The sequence below is a fragment of the Colletes gigas genome, unplaced genomic scaffold (genome assembly GCF_013123115.1).
Source record: "Colletes gigas isolate AHSC1104 unplaced genomic scaffold, ASM1312311v1 Colletes_gigas_Sc00004, whole genome shotgun sequence".
Taxonomy (NCBI): Eukaryota; Metazoa; Arthropoda; class Insecta; order Hymenoptera; family Colletidae; genus Colletes; species Colletes gigas.
The window spans coordinates 112,021-136,116 of record NW_025106633.1 but is presented as its reverse complement, the minus strand read 5'-3'; the positions used below and the strand labels follow the sequence as shown (position 1 = coordinate 136,116).

At 38.9% G+C, this 24,096-nt stretch overlaps 1 protein-coding gene across 6 annotated transcripts in view; it reads right to left on the bottom strand.

Annotated features, from left to right (window-relative positions):
- Positions 1 to 24,096, bottom strand: part of LOC122405536 (bromodomain adjacent to zinc finger domain protein 2B) — a 254,071-nt gene that overhangs the window by 155,301 nt on the left and 74,674 nt on the right. The window lies entirely within an intron of this gene.

Genomic DNA, 24,096 nt, shown 5'->3' with positions numbered 1-24,096 from the left:
TACAAATTTTAAACAAATGAGAATTTTGAGTCTTCCGAGGATCTTCGATATGAAATCCATTAATTAGCTATTTTTGAGTTTAATAAACAGTTTCTGTTAAATAATTCGAGGAACAGTCACCTCCACCAATTCGACAAACATTTCTCTCTATTTCACTGACTCTCAATATTTCTCACTTTTGCCGACAATGCAGTCAAGCCTAACACAGATAATAGTTATCAACTCTGAAAATAGTACCTCCCTCTCAAACTAGCGAACCTTAACGGGGGATCACTGTACCACGCCAAGTCATTCGACTTAATTGTTTCGTTCCAACTTAGAACAGTACGGTTCTGTGTTCCGACTTCATCGATAGGAGCAACAAGTTCTATGGAAATTAGAAAGAATTATCGATTCGTTTTATACTAAAAAAAGAAGATTTAAAAGGCACTGTTAACGGTTTCACAGAGTTCACTTTTCACCGAGGCGATCCGGCCGAGTTCGAATCTTCCCCAACGATCCGTGTAGTTCATGGCCCCCGTGTCGATCGTGATCGACGATCTACGAAGACTTTCGAACGCGACTCACGGAACACGTGTACCAGACACGGGGAAAGGAGAGCGTCTAATGAAAGAAAAGGGAATCCACTGACAAATAAATCCTCGAGTCAGCAATTTACCAACGTCTGCTGCCTTGCCTCGACGTGCCACGGCAAATGGAGTTCGTACGGACGCCCGACAATGGCTGCGATTTTTTTACGCAATCGCGCGAAATATTGCCCGCAATCGACGCCGATATCTCGCCGGGTATCGCTGCGCAATCGGCGTCTTGAATAAATGACAAATAAATGAGCGAAAGCACGAACCCAAGAATTCCCTCTTCGAATTTTTACTCGCGGCGATTTCGAGTTCCTGCAATCTACCATAACGATTAATCCAGTGCTTCTCAATCACCACACACCAGTGCACGGTTTTTTGGGACACGCTATAGAATTTTTAAACAAACTGTAGATTATATTAATTTCAAGATGTAATCAATTTTAGATATTTTTTTTTAATTTTTTAATTTTTGAGCATTTAGGACAGACTATACAATTTTTATACGAACTGTAAATTATATTAATTCCAAGATGTAATCAATTTTAGATATTTTTTTTTAATTTTTTAATTTTCGAGCATTTAGGACAGACTATACAATTTTTATACGAACTGTAAATTATATTAATTCCAAGATGTAATCAATTTTAGATATTTTTTTTTAATTTTTTAATTTTTGAGCATTTAGGACAGACTATACAATTTTTATACGAACTGTAAATTATATTAATTCCAAGATGTAATCAATTTTAGATATTTTTTTTAATTTTTTAATTTTTGAGCATTTAGGACAGACTATACAATTTTTATACGAACTGTAAATTATATTAATTCCAAGATGTAATCAATTTTAGATTTTTTTTTTAATTTTTTAATTTTGGAGCATTTGGGACACATTGTACAATTTTTATACGAGCTGTAAATTATATTAATTTCAAGCCATATTCAATTTTAGATACTTTGAAAATATTTTCGTATTTTCTTTTAATTTTTTGTTTTTGGAGTTCTTTGAGACACACTATGCCTGATTTTGTAAACTAATACTCGATTTTATTCGAACTGTAAATTACATTAATTTCAAGACGTAATCAATTTTAGATATTTTGAAAATATTTTCGTATTTTTGTTTTTAATTTTTGATTTTTGGAGTTCTTTGAGACACACTATGCAATTTTTTTTTAACGAAAGTGCCTGGTTTTGTGATCTAATACTCGATTTTATTCGAAATGTAAATTACATTAATTTCATGACATAATCAATAGATGTTTTCTTTTGAGAATTTTCTCAGAATTTTTCCTAATCACAATACCTTTGAAAAATAAAAATAAATACGCTCTTGAAAAAGCATACGATTGAACAAAAGAATCGTTGCCAATTTAGTAATGAATCAGGATTTTATCTTGATTTATTGTGTACTAAATTGGTAAAACGTCTCTCGTTTCTTCGATGAGTAACTGGTATAAAATTTATAAAATGAAAGTGTCGTTACACTTACAAATACTGATTTTTAAAAACTACGTAAATGCTAAATAGTTAAAGAGATGGTTTCTGGAATTATTATACCTTGCATTGGTGCAACCAGAAACCGCAAAATGCATAGATTAATTATAATTATCGGTTACTAACTTATTTTCTAAATTGCATCGAAACACGAAGATACACACCGATGTCGAAATAATCGTTCGCCGATCGAATGCCTAACGAGACTAACCATCCCTCCGTCCAATATACATAAACCGAGAGTGGACTGGTATTTGCGCAATTGTTATGCGACCAAATCGACCAACAATACGTCACGTACCTGTCCACGAGTACAGCTGATGTCAGCGTATCAGTGACGTCAACAGGGCGCACCGCTCGTTATCTCGCCAACAGCGATTCGCTGAAACAATATCTCGATGCGTTCGAGAAAAATGACGATACCAGAAACTCCCAGGAGGAATGACCAAATATTTACAAAAAATCAACAAAGAAATCGTACAATTTCTATCCACACACACGTTACGACTAGTATCTTCCAAAGGGGCAAAAAGCTCACAAATATATATATATATTTGGCCATCATTTTTCCTAATTTTCGTAATTTTCTTTACATTCGACAGATTTCGATAATAAGTTTTATCACAATAATACCTCATTGAAAATTAAAATGAAAACTAGTTCGAATTATTTATCAGTCAAAAATAAGTTCAATTTGAAAAAAAAAATACAATTTTACTCTACCATTGCACTACAGGAAAAATATTCTTTTTGTTTTCAATATGAACCCAATTTAATACATTCGTCCTGTACATAATTCTTACTAAAATGGAGTGCTTTTTGGGGGGTGACCATTAACTATCAATCTTTCAATCTATTCTTCGAGAAAACGATTAATAGTCAAAACAAGAATTTTTAATTTGTTAATTCTTTGTTTTTAAATGACATTGAAATTAAATCAAGCAATATGTATAAATAAATAAACAAATATGTATATTTCGTTCATCAATTTGTTGAAACTTCCCAATTATAGGTGAAAAATATAATATTTGCAAATGGTCAGCACTTTTCCTAATTTTCATTACATTCGACTGATTTCGACAATAAATTTGACCACAATAATACCTCCTTAAAAATTAAAATGAAAACTATTTCGAATTATTTATCAATCAAAAATGAGTAAATTCAATTTAAAAAAAAAAAAAAAAGAACAAATGGAGTGCTTATTGGGGGTGACCATTAAATACCAAACTTTCAATCCATCCATTAGGAAAACGATTAACCGAGCTAAAGCAAGAACGTTTTCATTTGTTAATTTTTTGTTTTTAAATTACATTTAATCGATGGGAATTGATTCTAGTTGAATTCTCAAAAGTGTAGTCGATTTTTCACTGGTTTAAATGCGCGTGACTGTTGCAAGTGCAACGTACAAGCCCAAGCATAGGCGTAACGAGACAGTCGCACCGAAGGAAACCGACTCGAACGCGAGTTCCAGGCCGCGCTCGGACACGGTCGTACTCTCGTTGCACTTTCTCGCGGTTGCACGCCTCTCTGATCGTTGACAGTGACTGATAACGGAAACACCGGCTCTGCATGCAAATGCAATCGCGCAGTTCGCTGGAAGTTCGTTCGCTTCGATTAATCCACGGACGTTCCGAACGTTTAGCGTCGATTTTCTTCCACTCGAAGATGGGCAAATTTATTTATTTATTGGACGAGTAAAGAACCCATTAGCGTACAATATAAAACAAATCTCATCGAAGTAAAGAAGCTCGTAAGAAAAATTCAACTCTGTAAAATCTACATCAGGTTTTTAAATCTATCATCTCTCACCGCTATTACACTTTCTAAACAAACAGAATTCAATCAAATTATACAATCCCCCATCGATCAGAATTAATCTTAAATATAACCTTCGTAATATGTATCTCAGAAACTAACACGTATTTTTACTTAAAAAAATTCATGCAGTTAACCAAGACGTGCACGAACAACGGTGCAAAGTGTCAACCTGGTATCTAAAATACTTTTTCTGCCATAAAATTCCAACGTTCTTATTTCTTCTGAATATTTAACGGCGTAAAAAAGAATTTTTAAAAGTACCTAATTAATCTCTAGTGCTCTACGAAGAGGGGAGGGGCCAATGGCGTATTCCCGTTGCAAGAAATCGTAAAGTACCGCGCACGGGTGGCATAAAACTGTACGCGATTACCGTTGCAACTTTTCTTCCAGAATGCAGATATTCGCGAGATTGCATGGCAAACGGGCGAGCAGGCACGCTAAGCTAACCCATGCCACCGGCTTTCCCGTTGTTGTGGCGCAAGTTTCCTTCGTCGCGCGCGCTCTGTGGCAACGATGACAGCGAACTGTAACGCGAAACAACGGATTCGCATGCGAATCTCGCCACTACGCTCGCTCGGAAACGATATCGATTTCGTTGACGGACGTACGTGGCCCGAGATGTCTTGGATTAATTACGACAATTCCGTTGGGGGAGAGGTGGGGGACGGCGGTGGTGTATTCTCGTTTAAGGATTCCAGCCATCGACGCGATTGATCGTAATTACTTCATTGTTGCGTCAGCGCGAGCAACCGTACACGCGACGGAATATTGCATGCTATTGGAGGACGCGGGAAAAGTACGGCTTCGAATTGTGAAATTATTCTGATAGGTAATAATTACACGTTTCGCGGTTTCGATGGCATCGCGACACCGATAATATGTGGAAACCGAAATTGTAATATTTTTAATTCATTATTTGGCGATTTTGCAACCGAATTATTGTGAAATTTGGCGGGGCGATAGATTTGTATTTGTAAGGAAACTAACGATAATTATAGCCGTAAATGATCAGGTAGTTTTGAGAAAAGGGTGTAGAAATGCTTGAGAACTATGCGAATGTATACAGTAAAATTAATATTTTATACGGAATAAATCTTACATCCAATGTATTTTTTTGGCCCATTTTTCTGAAGCTCCACAGAGCTCTATTATCATTTTCACGTCACTTGCAATATTACTAACAGATTACAGAAATGAACACAAGAGGAAATGAGACTGAAAATGAAATTACAGAAATATTTCATGTATTTTCGATAATTAATTTTTTTCTCGAAAGTGTGAAGGATTTCGGGGGTACGTCTATTCACCAAAAATGATTGTAATTGACTCCTGCCAACGGAAACAATTTTTTTAGAATGATTTCAAATTTTTTAATTTTGTCGAAAAATTTGCCCACCTACTCCAATTTTTTTCGCGAAAATGCGTAGGATTTCGAGGGTATGCCTATTCACCAAAAATTATTATATTTGACCCCCGCAGCCGAAAATAATTTTTCCAGAACGATTTGAAATTTTTTTTTTCATTGAAAAATTTCTGCAATTACTGAATTTTTTTCTCGAAAGTGCGAAGGATTTCGGGGGTGTGTCTATTCACCAAAAATGATTGTAATTGACCCCTGCAACCGAAAACAATTTTTTCAGAATGATTTCAAATTTTTTAATATCGCCGAAAAATTTCTGCACTTACTGAATTTTTTTCTCGAAAGTGCGTAGGATTTCGTGGGTATGTCTATTCACCGAAAATGATTATAATTAGGCCCTGCAATCGAAAATAATTTTTTCAGAACGATTTGAAACTTTTCAATTTCGCCGAAAAATTTGTTCACCCTCTGTCGATTTTTCTTAAAAATTTGTTTTTGGTTTATAATAAACACAACTATAGGTAATGTAGCAATACAATGTATTACTAAAAAATAAAATATATAAAATTCACTGCTGGATGCTTGTGACTGTAACTTCTTTGTTTGTGTGAAACATTCCGGATAACCGGGTGCCGGATTCTATTTAGATAAGAGACTGTTCCTATCTCGATAGTTGAAGAAATAATACTGTATAAAATAGGAAAATATAAATCAGTGTTTTCCAACGACAGTTTTTAATTTTTTGAAAGCAATTAGAAAATTATGTTGATTATTGTCTTGTTAGTTGAAGAACTCTAATCAATACATATATATATTATAAGTTTGTAGGAAAGATGACGTTTGGAATAACTAGCATTGGGTTCTATTTCGCTTATAATCGACCGACTAGATGTTCCCATAAATTCTACATAAGCGATTCCGATTGGATTAACTCGTTGTGAGAAACACTGCACACGTGGAATCAATATTTTCTCCACTTCGGGCGAAGTTTAACAATCCGTGTGGTAAAGCACACAAAGTTTCAGGTAAACGACTGCTACGATCAATCAGATACGATGCCACGAGTGAATACTGTTGGCTTCAACTTGACCTTTGATCGAAGATCTGTACGTATAGGCTTTCTCCGACTAAATACGCGATGGTGGTTGCATTAATCTTAGATTAAGTTATTACGAAACAGTAGTTTAACGGAGCAAAGATACACGGAGTTACAAGTAAACGACTATCGGCGATCGGATACCTATCTAGCTAACGTAAGGGGAATTATAGGCGCTGGATGTACTTGAAACATACTTAACTTCCATTTCCTGTCGACGTATTGAATAGTTTCTTTCACTTTGTAATATAGATCGACTCTATAATAAAACCTATTTCATTTATTTCGAGCAAAAGATACGTTCCCCGTTAAATCAAATGGAAAACTCAGAATTTTCTTCGTTTATATTCATATTTCTCAAGAATCTTTCTAATTAGACATTTTTAACAATAAAATCGTCTCTAGATCGCCATTCTTTGTTCACCAGGGAGTGATCTCATGTAGAATTCATCGACATTGAATCAGTCACTAGAACTAAGAGAGATTGCTTTCTGGGACACTCCAAGTCTTGTTGATTTTCACTCGATGATTGCTCAAACTTTTTCAGTTGTTCAGGACGTTCTCGATCAGAGAACTCAAAGTCCGACAAATTGTATAAGTCGCCTCGTTTTTCTTCGTTCCAAAGACAAATTACAGTAACTAATACGAGTCTCGTCTGTTGTTTTACCAAACCAGCGGGAGATATTTACGTCGAAAAGTTACAAATGGTGTAATTCGAACCGAATTGGTTTCCAGATCCAATATAGATCGTTCGTCCAGAATTTTAACTAGGAACTTTCCAAGTTGGAATAGCTGCTGGTGGGAACTGGTCGATATCGTCGTCGTTCGACGAGTTGTGCGTCATCCACGCGGTTTCTTCGCGCGAAAAGGTCATTTGCGAGACCGATGCAAGATGGTCGACGTTCTCTGATCGGTCGTCCACGTACGCTCGCGCGATTACGAGACCGCACCACGGCTCCCCGCTAAACTGCAGCTGCACTTAAGCCCCGGACTGCTCCCCATGTTGCATTTCCGCATTGTTCGCCATTCTTTCGTCGCGTTTTTGTCGCGCGCGATCGGCGATTTCTCGCCTTCGTCGCTCGCGCCCCATTGTCGGCAGATACGTTCCGATTTCTCGACTGAATTTCGATCGTGCATTGTTCGAAAGGTGCGTCGACCAGTGCTGCCGCGAAGCTTCCCGTTTTGTTCGAAAAAATTCCCACAACGCGGGGAAAAACCGATCCATCGAGCACGGTTAACAAGTTTCGTTTGTTTCTCGATTCTATCGCGAGAAAATAATGTAGCGAGGAAAAGAATGCGACCAGCAGAGAGAAGATCGTTTTACAACCTTGTACAATTTAATTCTAATTAGTAATCTAACGTAAACTCGATTGGGGGGCTCCGACGAATATCGAATGCAGTGACTTCAACGCACGAATAGACGATGCACTCCCACACGCTGGAGTATTCTGATTTAATTGATTAATTTCTTTTAAAATTGTTGTATATTGAGAGATATTAATTTCGAATCTTGGAACAATGAATTTTATAGAATTTGGAAAAGGGGTTTCGTCGACGAATCGGACGAATACGCAATTATTTTCGGCCTCTGAATAGAATTATATAACAAGATATTGGTAATCGATAATGGAACGTCGAAAGGTGAATTTTGATAAAAACAACCCACAAATTGAAAATGAATTATGTGAAAGCTGTAATGCATTGTAGTGTTATAAAAGTCTCTTCAGTTTTTCAAAATGGGCCTCTGGTTTTGATATGTTTCAACTTTGCATCTCAGATTAAATCCTCTTACTTTTTTGTCTGTAAATCAATTTACGATACAAAATATTCTAAATTTTCTCTCTCGTTGGTGGTCGAAACGTTCTAACTAAAATAGTTTCGAAGCTCGAGAAATTCTGATTAATAATTGTTATGAACATATCGGTGGTCGTATTGTTGTTTTAAAAAGAATTCTGTGAAAACTGTAGCGCAGTATAGTGTTATAAAATATTCTAAATAAAACAATTTCGAAGCTGGAGAATCCGAATTTTTGGCCAAACGCAGATCCAAATAATTTAATAAATTCGTTAATTAGCAAAGAGCTGTTTACGAATTTCGACATCCGGCGGTTCCTGCGCGCGAAACTGGCATAACATGATGCATTCGAGGGACCGATGCTGCGCTAACCAGCTGACGTTTCGAAAGAATCGTAACATCCTGCGAGCAAAACGGAGAGAGACGGTCGAATGGGTCGCGGGGACGACAGAACGAAAGTAAGAAAGAGAAAGTCCCAAAGAGCGAGGAACGGCAGATGTAAACGAGAAGCTTTTACCTTTAATGGATTCGCCCCGGGGCCATCGAGATCTTCGGGGTTGAAAATACTCGGCAGTAACGAAGTTTCGTAACGAGCAGCGGCGCTAAGCGCGCACTCGACTTCGCCAATTTAAATCCGAATTGCGTCCCGATCGAGACCCGCATTAAAACTTGTTTTCGACCGTACCCGCTGCATGAATCTTCGCGTCGGTCCTTGCCAAATCACCGAATCGACGAAAAAAGACGCGGACACGTATCGTCGGGTTCTTCGTCCACCGACTTATCTCGGTCTCGTCTCGATTCGAGAGATAACAGTCCATCTTGCTGGACTTTGTATACGAGGATGCACGCGTCATTTATTTTCAATTTTCCAAGAAGGAAACGTACGATGGGAATTGCATTTGGAAAATTATACACGTGGTCGTGCAATATGGAGACTAAATGGTTCTTTCGAAAGAGTTACAATTTGTTGCTCGGAAAATTAGATTACACGCGTGTTAATAAATACGACTAACGATAACAGGTGACTAATGTTTTTTCATTGGTTCGATAAAAATTGTAATCCGAATGAAATCGTACGCTGAATGGAAAGCTTATCTGAGCATCTATGCAGTGGAATATTTATGCAAGAAGAGTGTATAAGAATTTATTCCAATTTCGATTACACAATGAAATAGAAATTTCTATGCGTTCTTTGTTGTTTATTATTGGAAAATGAAATCTTGTTCATATTTGTTCAAGTTACAAAACAATAGTATTTTTAGACTATATACGACTATAATTACTAACAATCACTTAAAATATTTCGAATTCGTCAGATACACTCGCGTCGACGAACCAAACACCGAGTGAAACTATTCAGTTTTCATCAAGCTATTGCCATCGCAGATCACAATCACCCACGTAAGGTTCGTACGCAATCATTGATGGGAAAAATATCAAAATAAACCCACCGTCCAGATAAGAGTGTCAAATATCGAAAAAGAGATAAGCAAATAGAAATGGAAATTCCAAATTCGATTGGACGATTGAAAATATAAAATACAAAAACTTCACGCGCGTTCGATCGAATATATAGCATGCTTGTTGCGATGCTATCTGTTACATTACTCGATTAAAATTCGGTCATACTGTTTCGTTGAAGAATACTCACACTTTAGACGCACCAGTTATGTACCATTAATCCTATTCTTCGAAAAGGTCGCCAAGATGATCAAACAGAAGCACTAATAACACTTCACACAATTTCCCGCAACCGCGACGTTTCTAGCGCCCCCCCCCCCACAGGTAAATACCAAAATAAACATTCCATCCAGATAAGAGTGTCAAATATCGAGAAAAAGATAAGCAAATAGAAATGGAAATTCCAAATATAGTTGGACGATTGAAAATGTAAAATATAAATATGTGCGTTGCTTGGTACAATGCTATCCATTGCTCGATTAAAATAGTGTCAATCAGCTTTGTTGAGGAATACTTACACTTCAGGCACGGCAGTTATGTATCATTTCCTATTCCTCGAAAAGGTCGCCAAGATAATCAAACAGAGGCACTAATAACACTTCACACAACTACGGCACACAAATGTCCCGTAATCGCGACATTTCCAACGCCCCCCTCCACAGGTACACTACATACTCGCGGCGCGTCGACGCTGGCCGGAGCAACGAGTATGACTTATTCACAGTTTTCGAGTTATCGATACGTAAAAGCCACAATCACTTTGTAACGCAAGTTGCACGCGCGATCGTAGACGGTCAAAACATAAAGATAAACCTAGCGGCCAGATAAAAAAAAGTGTCAAACACCGAATGCGAGATAAGCTATTCGCTTATTGAGAATTCCAATTTCGATTAATAATACATACGTTCGCCGAAAGAGCGTAAAAAAAAAACACCGCGTTGTCGACGGAAAAAAACATCCGGCTGCGCGGTTGTTTGTGTCCCCGGCACGGGAAATATCGGTCCGCCTATCCGCGTTGGCGAGCGACACACAAGCCCGTATTCGCGTTCGCGCGGCGACAGTCGTTCGCGCTAGCCAGGAGGACACTGAACGTAACGCCGACCAAGCCACCGGTCTCGGCCAGGCCTAACGAAACGCGTTCCGATTCGAACACGCGGCGAAGAAGAGGCCCACGGTCGCGGCGTTTCCGCGAACGACAACAGAGAGAACGCGATACCGCCGTAGCCTCTCGTCGCGATTCGTGCGCGACCGCGTCCCCCCGGCCGGATTAAGAAAACCGCGCGCGATTAAACGGGCTCCGTACGAGGAAGTATAATAATTGCGTAGGTACCCGAGCGACGTTAATGGAACGTCTTGCCAGCGGCTGTAGCGCGATCCAAGGGACAGCGTGTAATAAACGTGTACGGTTTCTCGTTCCCTCCTCTGCTCCACGCTCGCTCTCTCTCCCTCGCTCTGGACCTTGCATCCTCTCTGGTTTCTCTCTCTGTTCGTCACCCGGGTCGTTTCTTGCTCCCTCTACCTCGATCTCTCATCCACTCTCGCGGGCATGCCCGGCGACGAGCTCGTGTAAGTGCACACCGACACGACGTGTGTGTGAGAGAGAGAGAGAGAGAGAGAGAGGGAGAGCGCTCGTAGCCACGGTTAAAAGGCGCAGAGACGAGAAATCGCCTGCGACTGGATTCCACGAGCCGGCCGGCCAACAGGCCACAAAACTTGGCCGAGGCTCAAAAGAATCGTCTTCCTCCGCTCCCCTCCCCTTCCCTCTTTGCCCCCCGCACGCTCCGACTGCCTCTCTCTTCGACCGTTCGTCTCTCTCTCTTGCACGGTCGCTCGCGCGCGTGCAATCTCTCCGCTACACGAGGATCTTTCTTCAGCGCGCGACGCGCCTTTTTCCTTTTCTCGATCGTCGCCTTCTTTCTTTTATTCGCGTTTCCTTCGTCTTCCACGCCGCGCCAGAGCCGCCCCCTGACTCCTCTTTTGCATTCTGCAGCGCCGAATTACTGCTTTAAGGCTCCGGGGGCCTCTCCTTTCCACGGCCGAACTCCTACGGCGACCAGGATCGAGAGAAGGGATCCCGACTGGCTCCCTGTGTTGCTACTGACCGACGAAACGCACGTTTGTATTCGAAATCGACGAAATTCTGCAGCCAGAACGGGGACCTGGTCACTGTACGACGGGTCCCCCCCGTTAATTATCGCTACTTTTCCCCTCGATATTGCACGCGGAGTCATCCTCGCCAATTCCTAGAACCGCCTCGACGAGGCGAGGCGTCCATGTTATCTCGTAACTCGCGATCAGTAATGACGCAACTACGTACCGTCGAAAGAACGAAAATAGAATTTTTATATTTTTCAATTTGCAACCGTGAAATTATTTTAATTGCGTTCCTGAACTTCTTCCAATGGAAATGATACCAAACAAGGCCATATTTGCCGTTAAGGAATGCAAAATAAATTATATGCTTTTATATGCAAATGTAAACAAAATTATTATACGTACGCGTACAAAAGATATATAACATTAATTTTCATATTATTTTTAGAGACTGAAGTCTCGTCATCGCTTGGACATTTGTTTGTATTTTCTGTTAGTTCTCGTGGAACAAAATGTAGTATCGTTTCTACATCTTCAGTTTTTCTACTAAATTTAAAAATAACTTGATCATTGTTCACAGAGATTATTCACAAAGATATTTAACATTTAATTTTTTAAATGTCCAAGTACACCATTTTTCTCATGTTATTTATAGTAGTATAATATTAGCTACGAGGCTATGGTGGTAGCCTCGTAATCTTTAGATGCTATGTTCAAATCCCCGTTCGACTAAAATATTTTTTTTCTTTCATTTCTCTTAATTCCACTTTCGTTTTTTATATTGTTCGATGTTATCGATTGTTTTTCGAAAATTACGGATACTAATTTGTTGATTGAGGCTTCGTTAACAAATTATAAAAACATTTCCACCCACACAGTATATTTTCGGTAAAGAATTTTTTTCTCGAAAATATCAAGGATTTCGAGGGTGTGTGTATTGACCAAAAATGATTGTAATTGACCCCCGCGACCGAAAATAATTTTTCCGCGAATGATTTGAAATTTTTTAATAACTTTTTATCAAAGCCTCAATCAGAAAATTGATATTCCTGAATTTCGTCTTATTTTGGCCCCTAGAATCTCCCATTAATGTATTAATTAACTACAAAACAGAAAAAATACGTTTTCTAATTCATCACCAATCAGTCCCAATTTTTAGAGGAATAATAAAATATGAATGGTAGCATTAAGAGATCAGTCTTTTTTACTGATGCGATACAAAAATATAAATGTGTGTATGCTGTACATGCACTCATTACCTTTATCTCGACGCGCGTCAACCATTTTGGAGCCAATTAGTGCGTAAGTTCGGGCGACGAGCGTTATCGACGTATCTTTGCACGCTTCCCGAGCGACACTTCTATCGATTGGTGCCGTGCGAGCTCGAATGATTATTTTACACGTGAAAATTTAATAACGTTCTCGGTGATTAACCTGTCGACAAAGCGCGCCTAATGCCCCCTCCGCGTAAATTCATAATAGATGTGTCAACCGACGCTTTACCTCGAGGCAGCGTTTACAACGGCAAAGAAACTATAAAACCTGCGTGCAAACTCGCTCGGAACCTGGTTTTCTACGCGCGTAGCCGCCAGGCTAGGAAGGCGGAAAATTATCCCTCGAAACTTCTCTCGGCCGTTGTTTTTCTTCCCTCCCCCTCTTTTCCCGCGGCATCTAATTTTCTCTCGTTCTAAGCCTCCTCCTTTTTATTCCGCGCGCGAACTTCGCGACCGTGTACGAGGCAACCACGTGACTCCGCCGCGTTTAAAAAGTTACCGATTTCTCGTCCAACGGCCCCGTGGCCTCCTGATAACGATAATAACAACAACGACACGGTAATAGCGGTCAATTTTACGCGCGGCGTAATGCAACACTCGTTACGAGTTTTATTAAACTACGTTTTAGTAAACGAAATTAACAGTATTATTGTTTGGCGTTGTTTGGTATAAAGGAGATGGGCTTAAGGGGTTTTGGAGACGTAGAATCTGGGTGTTTTGGTTTTTAATAAGGAATAAGGAACTACTGTTGTATTCAATCTCATACCAACATGGACAAATGCAAACGAAATTAACAGTATTATGGTTTGACGTTGTTCGGTATGAAAGACACGGGTTTTGGGTGGTTTTCGAGTTGCAGAATCTGGCTGATTTGGTTTTTAATAAGGAATAAGCAACTAGTTTTATATTCAAGCTCATACAAATATGGACAAATGCAAACGAAATTAATAGTATTATGGTTTGACGTTGTTTGGTATAAAAGATACGGGTTTTGGGTGGTTTTCGAGGCCTAATATCTGGAGGTTTTGATTTTTAATAAGGAATTAAGAACTATTGTTATATTCGACCTCGTACAAACATGGACAAATCAACAGTATTAAGGTTTGACGTTGTTTGCTATAAAGGAGATGGGCTTAGGGGTGGTTCGAGTCATAGAACCTGAGTGTTTTGGTCTTTTAATAAGGAATAAGGAACTACTGTTATAGTCAATCTCATACCAACATAAACAAACACTAACGAAATCAACAGTCTTATGATTTGACGTTATCTGATATAAAGAAGATGGGCTTAGGGGGTTTTCCTAATAAGCAACTAGTCTTATATTCAATCTCATAATAAAGAATAAGGACCTAACTAGTCTCATATTCGACCTCATACAAATGCAAACAGAATGAACAAATCAAAACGCAGGTATTTAGTCAAATCGATAAAAATTAAAATGGAGGTACGATATAACAGTTTTGCAATTATTTCCCACCCAATGTTGATGAGTCGCCAAACGATATGGTGACTCGCTCGAGTCGTATAAAAAGTTGAGTTTTGCACATTGTGGTCCAACGGGGAAAGCATACATCGGGATTTTCGCTAACCGGGGGAGAAGGTAAGGACGGAAAATTATCCCTCGAAAGCTGGTGGGCTCTCCCCTTCGGCCTCGGTCTCGCCAGATCTCCCAATCCCGTTCCCAACGGGAACGAAATCGTTCCTTCCCCGTCGAACCTGTCCGATTGCCTGTTTCCTTCTCGTTTTCGTCCCGCCGGCAGACCGGTGCAGGGTTCTCTCTTTCTCCACGGACAGTCGGGTTCCATCGTTTTCGCGTGTATACGTGGCCAAGGCGCTCGATATTTCAGGCCGTCGCCCACGAGAAACGCAGTTCCTGGGGGCGTGTTCCGCACTGGCATGGTCGACGGCGGCGGCCCGGCGTTACCTCGGTTCGTTTACACCGAACGTAGAAACGGAGAGCTGGCATAATTTCCGGCGGAGACGGTGGCGTGCGCAGCTAACGCCGTTTCATGCGTCCGCAATGATCCCACCGACTTCGCCTCGCCTCCTCCGTACGCGCTATAGTACTCGCGGGGGAACTACGACGAACGCTACGGCTATCTCTCGTGTCCCTCGCTTTTAAGGTAGAAACCGTGGCTCGTTCCCAATTAACCCTTTGGTGACACCGCCGACGTCGGATTAACTCGGCCACGGCGGCGCCAGCCCGCTTCGCTCGACCAGGAAAATTCGAACCGATTTCGAATCCATGCGATATTTATTTCATACTCTCGGGCGCACAATTTTAAAGGGAAAAACGTCCCAAGTTGCGTGGAATGTTTTTTAACCCTTTGAACACCTATGTCGAGTGTGACTCGACATCAATTTTTATCACAGGAGCTCCTTTGTCGAGTCCTACACGACATTTTTTCAAGCCCAAATCATGGAGATATCACTTCAAACACTTGAAAATTATAAAATACAACAATAATGTAAATAAAACAGATATTTAATTGAATTTGTTTGTTCCTCTATTTGTTTAAATTTCCCCTACTTTTTAGCTAACGTAAATTTCAAATAAAACACTTAAAAGCGTTGGAAGCTGCTGGTAACAAAATTCAAATATAATTCGGAGCGCAAAGGGTTAATACAAGCGGTGGGAATAACAAAATATACGGGGTGTTCGGTCACCCCTGGGAAAAATTTTAATGGTAGATTCTAGGGGCCAAAATAAGACGAAAATCAAGAATAGCAATTTGTTGATTGAGGCTTTGTTTAACAGTTATTAACGTTTGAAGTTCCGCCTGTAGAACAGCTGCGTCCATGACAGTGGTTCTCACTCAGCATGAGAAACTCTAGTGACGTATCGTCAGCCATACAGTTTCGTGGGTGAGAACCACTGTCATGCATACGCAGCTGTTCGCAGATTTTCGTTCTACAGGCGGAACTTTAGACGTTAATAACTTGTTAACGAAGCCTTGATCAACAAATTTTTATTCTCGATTTTCGTCTTATTTTGACCTCCAGAATCTACCATTAAAATTTTTCATAGGGGTGATTGAACACCCTGTAGAATCTTAAAAGAAATTTATATAGCTGACTGTAAAACAAAAGCCAAATAAGGAAAGATTCACTTTAGTAGTACAAGAGATAAAAGTAACATAAAACGAGGAAAAGATTACGACAGTACCGTTTATATCATCAACAGTCATCGACAAAGTCACTTATACAGAATCTACAAATGTTATAATCACCAACATCCATTCGCATGTACAGATATTGGTCATATTAAATAGAGCAATAGTCAGAAAATTCTTACAATTGTAGTAGGTGGCCGGGGATGAAGGAGATCGGTGAAAGCATAAGTAACACGTGGTTAACCTTAAAACTGCTTTATTCTGGTCCGCAACACGGGAGACGACCAAACTGCGTGTCGCTGGCGTCTGCTCGCAGCGCCCTCACCTCGATCTACCGAACCTACGCTAGCTTCCGCTACTACGCTAGTCATTACACTATACAATAGAAATACGAACCTCTGAAATCCTACCAATAATCTTCCTACAGGATACCAAAAATAATAAACTATGACATGATGACCAAAAGATAAATTAAACACACCTGACACATTAATAAAACTAACAGGAATTAATCAAGTTTGTTTTTAAATTACGAGCCCTTGAATTTAAATTTTGTTCGAAGCAAATCCGACGACTGTAGGCCGAGCCACGAGCATTTAAAGTTTCCGAATGGATCAAACACAAACGAACGAAGATCGGGTTACACGAATTCTTGGAAATACGAGATAGCGAAAACGGAAGAAAATACTATGCGAGTACAAGAAATGGCAAAAAACTCAAACAAACAAACCGTGGGAAGAAATTCCCCAGTCATAAAAAGATCGAATATAAGCACGTAGTAAGTTTTTTTTAGGATGCTCGAAACCCCATCGGCGTAACAACAGAGTATTCATTATTTCTCTGTGCTTTCGTTACTTTCCCATTGTCGTAACTACACCTTTTCTCGTTTCACGATTCTATTCAAAGGGAGTCAAAATTTTTTTACATTTTCTTTTTGTATTCCAGAAACAGTGAGTAAATAAATTTCTAATATATAAAATATATATTTAAGATTTTGAATTGAGCAAATGACTGATTCGTTTCATTTTTCATTAAATTTAATGATTTGCATATGTCGTTTATTTATACTTTAGTAGCTTTCTGTCTTTTATTCTCTCGTACGTTTTAATCCCAACAGTGAATTTTTCTAATGCATATATTATATTTTAAAATAAAAATGAACATCAAACGCGTACTTTATTGTACAACGACTTTAAAAATATATTTTTGCAGAATTATAACCAACTTAATTTTTACATTACAGTTATTTCAATTGTACTCATAATGTTTAAGTAAAAAATACATCACAATTTGCAAACAATTACAAGTCAAATGAATTTTGTCCTCAGTCCCGAAAAATTGCAGAATTTTCACCAGGAATGTTTAAGTTGATAAATCAAAATGCGTGTTTGCGTTATTTTTCACAACAAAGAAAAGATTGGGGGAATGAGGAAATTCGGAATTCTTCGCGTTGATCGTCGGGGATCGATGCTGACGACATCATCGAGCGACGCTGACTCGATATCATAAAGTTGGCGGTTTAATTGGATAGCGTTCATGCGGCGAGCGTGTATCCTGGAAATTCGAGGCTCGGCGGAGTCGTTAGAATCGCGTGAGTCACGATTTTCGGAGGTCCTATCTCTGGCCCCGGTATTTCCGAAAAGACGGTACACTATGATGCATTCAGGCCGCGTCGCGGAGGACGGTGACACGCACGAGGCGCGAATTTTAAAATCTATTCTCCGGAGCGCGGTCGTGTAAGGGACGCGGGAACGACGAAACCGGGTGGTGGGGGAAAAAAAAAAAAATAAATAATGAGATTTGCATAGATACAGAGAGTAAATCGCGACGAGGAATAAAAGTTCCACCGCGGAAACAAGAGCAACGACCCCCGAGAGTGGCGCAATACGCTCAAAAATATAATACACACTTCCTGTCGCCATAGTTTCGCTCGATACCGCCAACTACCTCAGAATTTATAACGATAATAATAATTATTATTATAATAAAGTCTTCAAAATATTTAGATACAATTTTTATTTAAGAATCTTGTGAAAGAGATTCTTTTCAAGAGGAATAATGCATTGAATCAAGCGATCTCTCGTTAGAGTTTTGCATATTTTATATTTTAAAACTGATTAAAATACGTAGAATAAAGTCCAAATGAGAGCTCAACCTTTTATTGTATTTAAATTGATCTTGGAACTTTCATCCCTTCTGTAAATATAAAAATTTTTTAATTTTTGCAATTTAGTAACTCCTTTATTATGGCAGGGATTTGCATAAAAGAAGAATCACGTAACGTCTTCATCGATATACTAATTAGCATACCAAGTTTCAGTTTAATATACCGCGTACTTTAAAAAAAAAAAATATATGGGAAATTTCCAATTATTGCTCATTTTTTGCCCCGAGGCACGACAGAACTCCCATTAATAATCAGATACCATGGCGCGACCAGATCGTGTTGCCGCGATTTAAAAGCAACCGACACGCTCGATAAAACGATCCGCGACCACTTATTAATCGCCGTATACGCCGGAAACGAGCCCGATTCGTTTCATTAAAATACCGCGCTTCGTCGTCGCGGTCGCGCAGACTCCGTAGAGATCGTCTTATATTAATACGGATAACGGAGGAAGGAGATATAAACCGATAAAATTTACTGTAACCATAAAATATTTTACGCCCCTCCAGTCGCTTACGTTCCTACTTAGCTCGAGTTATCTTCGCCATAAATTCGGTCCCGCGAGCGGAATAGAGGCCCGCGCGATGGAGGCGCGATTTAAAAATGCCTGTTGTCCCTGATGTCGCGAGTGTGTTTCGAAAACGATTTTAAAAGGAAAACCACCACAAACGAGCCTCGAAACGGTGATACGGATTACAAACGAATAAATGAGTTACCGTGTTCTCGGGGACAATGTCGTGTTTTGGGCCCAGAATTAGAGACATCGAAAACAGATTCTCGATCTCATTAAACAAATCAAGACTATTATATTAAATAATATAATTTAATTACACCGGTACTAAGAAGACTAGTAATCTAGCTGTTAATGGGACCTTAATCACATAATAAAAAAAAAGGAAAAGAAGTATCGTATAAACGATATATCCAGACAGAAAATTTTCTTTCTAAGCCACTGAATCGATTTCAATTTATTTACGACGAACAATTTACTATTTGAATTTAGTAAAAACGAATCTGTTAATAACAACGATCGATAATTGATTGATTAAATCACCATCGGTTGAAACGACTGTTAAAATAAATGTGAAAATTTTCTTCTCCGAGTATCGAAAAGAATACAACGTGCGTATAGCGTAACTGTAAAATCCTGCTTCGCCGCCACTATGATTCATGATGATGCAAAAATAATTGACCACTGTTACTAATGGTGATGGAGAATTATTAGGACGTTCGTTAAATTGCGCGGATTTTTTTTCCATTTTATTTCGAAGCTTTCATGGAACTAATGCGATTACAATATTTTTTTTTAATTGAAATTCCATTATCTATTTCCACTTCCCGAACGGTGGGATTCCGCGCCGCGAACGCGAACGCGGGAAACAGTCGTTTTAAAAAAGCACGGCATTCCCCGTTATCGAAAGAATTTATAACGAGAATTGATAATCAATTCAACGCTTACTCTATTAATTGACGCTAATGTTTTCAACACCCGTTGATTTGCAACGCTGCTTCACGCGTTCGAATTTACTAACCTCGAAATCATTGAAAACAAAATTCATCGTTTACAGTTTCATTGTTTTCTTTTGCAATTAAATGGCGATGGAATTAGGTTAGCTAGATACTTCAATCGTGCCAAATTAGACTCTAATACCGCTTTTTTGTTGTACGAATCGAATATATTTCATTTTTATGTTTTATTTAATATTTTTCATCCCATCAAAGTGGTTAAAATGGTTAATAAATGAAACCCATTCATAATTTCTGATAAAAATTCTAAAAAAATCTACTGGACTCGATTTTTAAAAATTTACCCTAATTTTTTATAAAATGATGAATAAACACTTATTTCCATTGCATTATACATTTCTTCTAGTATCTATCGTTTTAACTACTTTGGTACAAATAAATAATAAACCATACTTGTCGGTAGTTCTAGTGTTAAAAAAAAATGGCTGCTACTGGAGGAGTTACAGAGATGTTATTATAGCAAATATATTTAGATATACATTAGACAATATGGAAAAATTATCTACATAAAGCTCTGTCATTGTACCTTACTAAAAATCATCATAAATTTTTCCAATAATATCTATTGCAAATTTGTGATTATTGAAATGTTCTTTTCAATTTAAACCTCATTATTAGTGCTCACTAATAATCACAATAATTTCGTTCAAAACTACAATTTGGATTAACGAACGTCCAAACAAAATGGCGTCCCCTGTGACCTGTTTTGAGGTCCAAAATAAATACCACAATTATCTCACAATATTTTACTAGCGTTTGGATACAATTGAAAATTTGCCTTTCAGTTTGAACTTCGTTATTAGTGCTCGCTAATAATCACAATAATTTCGTTCAAAACTACAATTTGGATTAACGAACGTCCAAACAAAATGGCGTCCCCTATGACCTGTTTTGAGGTCCAAAGTAAATACCACAATTATTTCACAATATTTTACTAGCAATTGGGTACAATTGAAAATTTGCCTTTCAATATGAACTTCGATATTAGTGCTCACTAATAATCACAATAATTTCGTTCAAAACTACAATTTGGATTAACGAACGTCCAAACAAAATGGCGTCCCCTATGACCTGTTTTGAGGTCCAAAGTAAATACCACAATTATTTCACAATATTTTACTAGCAATTGGGTACAATTGAAAATTTGCCTTTCAATATGAACTTCGATATTAGTGCTCACTAATAATCACAATAATTTCGTTCAAAATTACAATTTGGATTAACGAACGTCCAAACAAAATGGCGTCCCCTATGACCTGTTTTGAGGTCCAAAGTAAATACCACAATTATTTCACAATATTTTACTAGCAATTGGGTACAATTGAAAATTTGCCTTTCAATATGAACTTCGATATTAGTGCTCACTAATAATCACAATAATTTCGTTCAAAACTACAATTTGGATTATCGAACGTCCAAACAAAATGGCGTTCCCTGTGACCAGTATCGAGGTCTAAAATAATATTTTATCTCCTTCCGTATGGGTTATAGAGTAAAAATGGAGAACGCAGAATGGATGCATAGCGACCGTAGGACAGGATCAGGCGACTGTACCATAAAGAGAGAGCGCGTAGGCTGGTTCGATCAGCGACGAGGAATCGAAGTCGCTGAAAGAAACGTGTCGCGGGTTGACTCATTCTCCATGCCAGTTCGCGAGCACACGCCTCCATTTCCATGCGCAAGGTGCAGCGTGCGCATACTGCAATCAGAGTGCACGTACATTCGCAAGAGACAGAACTGTCCGTTGACGTCATCGGGACAATTTATTCGACTGGCGTGAGTTCGACGTGCTCACGGAACGTAATACACCCACCGCGACGATGGAGCACTCCATTTTGTTCGATCCGTCGAAAAAGTGCAACAAAGTCGAGCAGAATTTACCAAACGATTCGCGCGAAGATCCCTCGAAACAATCGACGCGTCTGCCTGAGCTAATTCGTGACATTTTTTTATTAACAATGTTGACTTAAAATTTAAATCCACCTTTCAAATTCTGGAAAAATATTCCACCCTTTATATACTTTATTAAGATTCCTGTATATGAGTAGAATCGTAAATTTTTCTGTAAAATTCCCATTATTGTGGAGAACTATTTTAGAGTCCAAAGGGTCAAACAAGGGGAAGCATCCGTGGGAATTTTGTATTTTTTCAAACGATCGAAGAATCTCTGAAGAAACGCAAGTCCCACGTAGCGCTAACGACCAAAAACCGAACATTATTTCGCCATTAATCACAACATATTGAACAGCAAACAAGAAGCTTTTTCCTCCACTCGTTCCCAAAGTGCAGTCCCGACGATTTCCTTCGAACTGATCAGAAAAACGAACTAACGTCGTTCGAAAGAGGACTAAAACACGGTCGATCTTTTTGTCGGAGGCTGTGGCCGCGATCTGGATCGGGAAAACGGCCAATAAACGATAGGGCAATTGCGGTAAGTAGTCGTTGATCAGATTCGACGTTTAGGAACGTCTGACCTCAACCTGTGACTCGGAACGAGTGGTCAAGCGTACTGGAGTAATTTTCTTCGGTATTTGAAGTCGGAATTAATTCCATGCAGCTTTTGGCAGATCGTGTAGTTTTGACTAAATACCAAAAAAGGATCATCGGTGGCTTTGAGCCTGGTCCTTTCATGTCAGGGCTGTTTCCAAGCAAGAACTTGGACCCGTAGGCTGAAAGGACGTTCAAAGCCCCTTGTCGATTTTCTAACTGCGGGTCCGGCAAAAAAGTCCTGGAATTAATTCTGACCCAGTCCACCGTTTCGGTCCCTCCCTTTGCCAGTCATCGATCCGAAATCCAGAGCGATCGTCGATGCGTAAAACGACATCAATCGGGCTTTCTCGCACAGATAACGAGGCTACGTCGCCGGCCCATGAAGGGGAGCTCACAAACGACGAAGCCCCGTATAGGTACTCGTAGAAAGGGTTGCCTAGTGTCGAGCGTATAACGTACAAATTATACGCGGCCACGGAACGGGTGATTTGCACGCGACTAAACGAACCATGGAAAACCGTTATCGCGAGCTCGACGCGGTAACGTGCTAAAGTATCCATCGAGAAATATCTGATAAACCGATTGGCTCCTCATGGCCCGCCACGGCAGCGAAATTTTAGAATTTAACGTTTTAGAATTTGAAAAGAAACGTTAAAATTTCGTTTAGAATTTTTAACATACAATGTTATTTTAATGCTATTTAATTTCACGACTTTACTTATAGTATACGAACAATCTATTTTTCAATATTTACTTCTATTCTTATTGTTTGTTTTATGGGAAAAATATATAGTCTATCTTGACCAGTTGAAGGATTTATATTATTTTGTACAAAACAAAATTTGGTGTCAAATTCTAGTAATATAGTTTCTGATGTAAACAGAAAATATAATAGCAAAGATGAAAGGAGTAGATCAGTTTTCACTGTCTTAGAAGAGTACCAACGCGTATTATAAATAGTTAATCTTTGCACGCGTGCAGTTCCGAAACTACTAGTGTTTTATCCATTATTAAAGCATTGTTAGAAGCGGCAAAGCTTCCTTTTTGAAATGGTGTTTCGTTTATGTCGATCCGACTTCCCGTTTTGGAGATATCGCAATTTATGTAAAGGGGTAATTTCTTTAATTCGACTATCTCTGTCTTCGTCTGACGCGTCGCGTAGGACCTCCTTCTCGCACGTGAGTCGTGAGAGTCGTGACCGGGAAGTCGTAGTATTTCCAAGAATTTACTACGCACGGTCTACTATTTACGCGCAAGGTCATTCACCTCGCGTCAATGAAACGTAAACAAACGCTTCGAACCCTCGTATCTCCGAAACTAGCCATCCGATCGACTTGAAATTAAAATCCTCATATCTTCGGAACCAATTACGCTATCGGCTCGTTTAAACGCTCGTTTTAAAGGGCATCTCATCCTCTATCCGATGACTATACCAACTATTATAATTTATGCTATCTTCTATGTTTATTTTTATATTTACTTTGTCGCTACATACTCAAAGAAGTTTCAGCAATTCCTGCTGATTATGTAATTGAAAATGAATTAAAATTTGTATAAAGGATGTTTGCTCAATTACTAGTCAGCATTTTTTTCGTAAATAATTACTTTCTCTGGAACTAACCACGATATCGACTTGAAACAAAATTCGTTTTCCAGGGCGTTTTATCCTCTATCCGATGAAAATTAAAAAATTTCGCCATAGTTTATAAATATTCTGTATTAAGTTAAAGTAGTAAATATGCACATTTTGAGTGGAAGTACTGGATATTTTTGTACAGATTTATAAAATATGCGACACAAAAGAGAAAGATATTTTACTTCTAC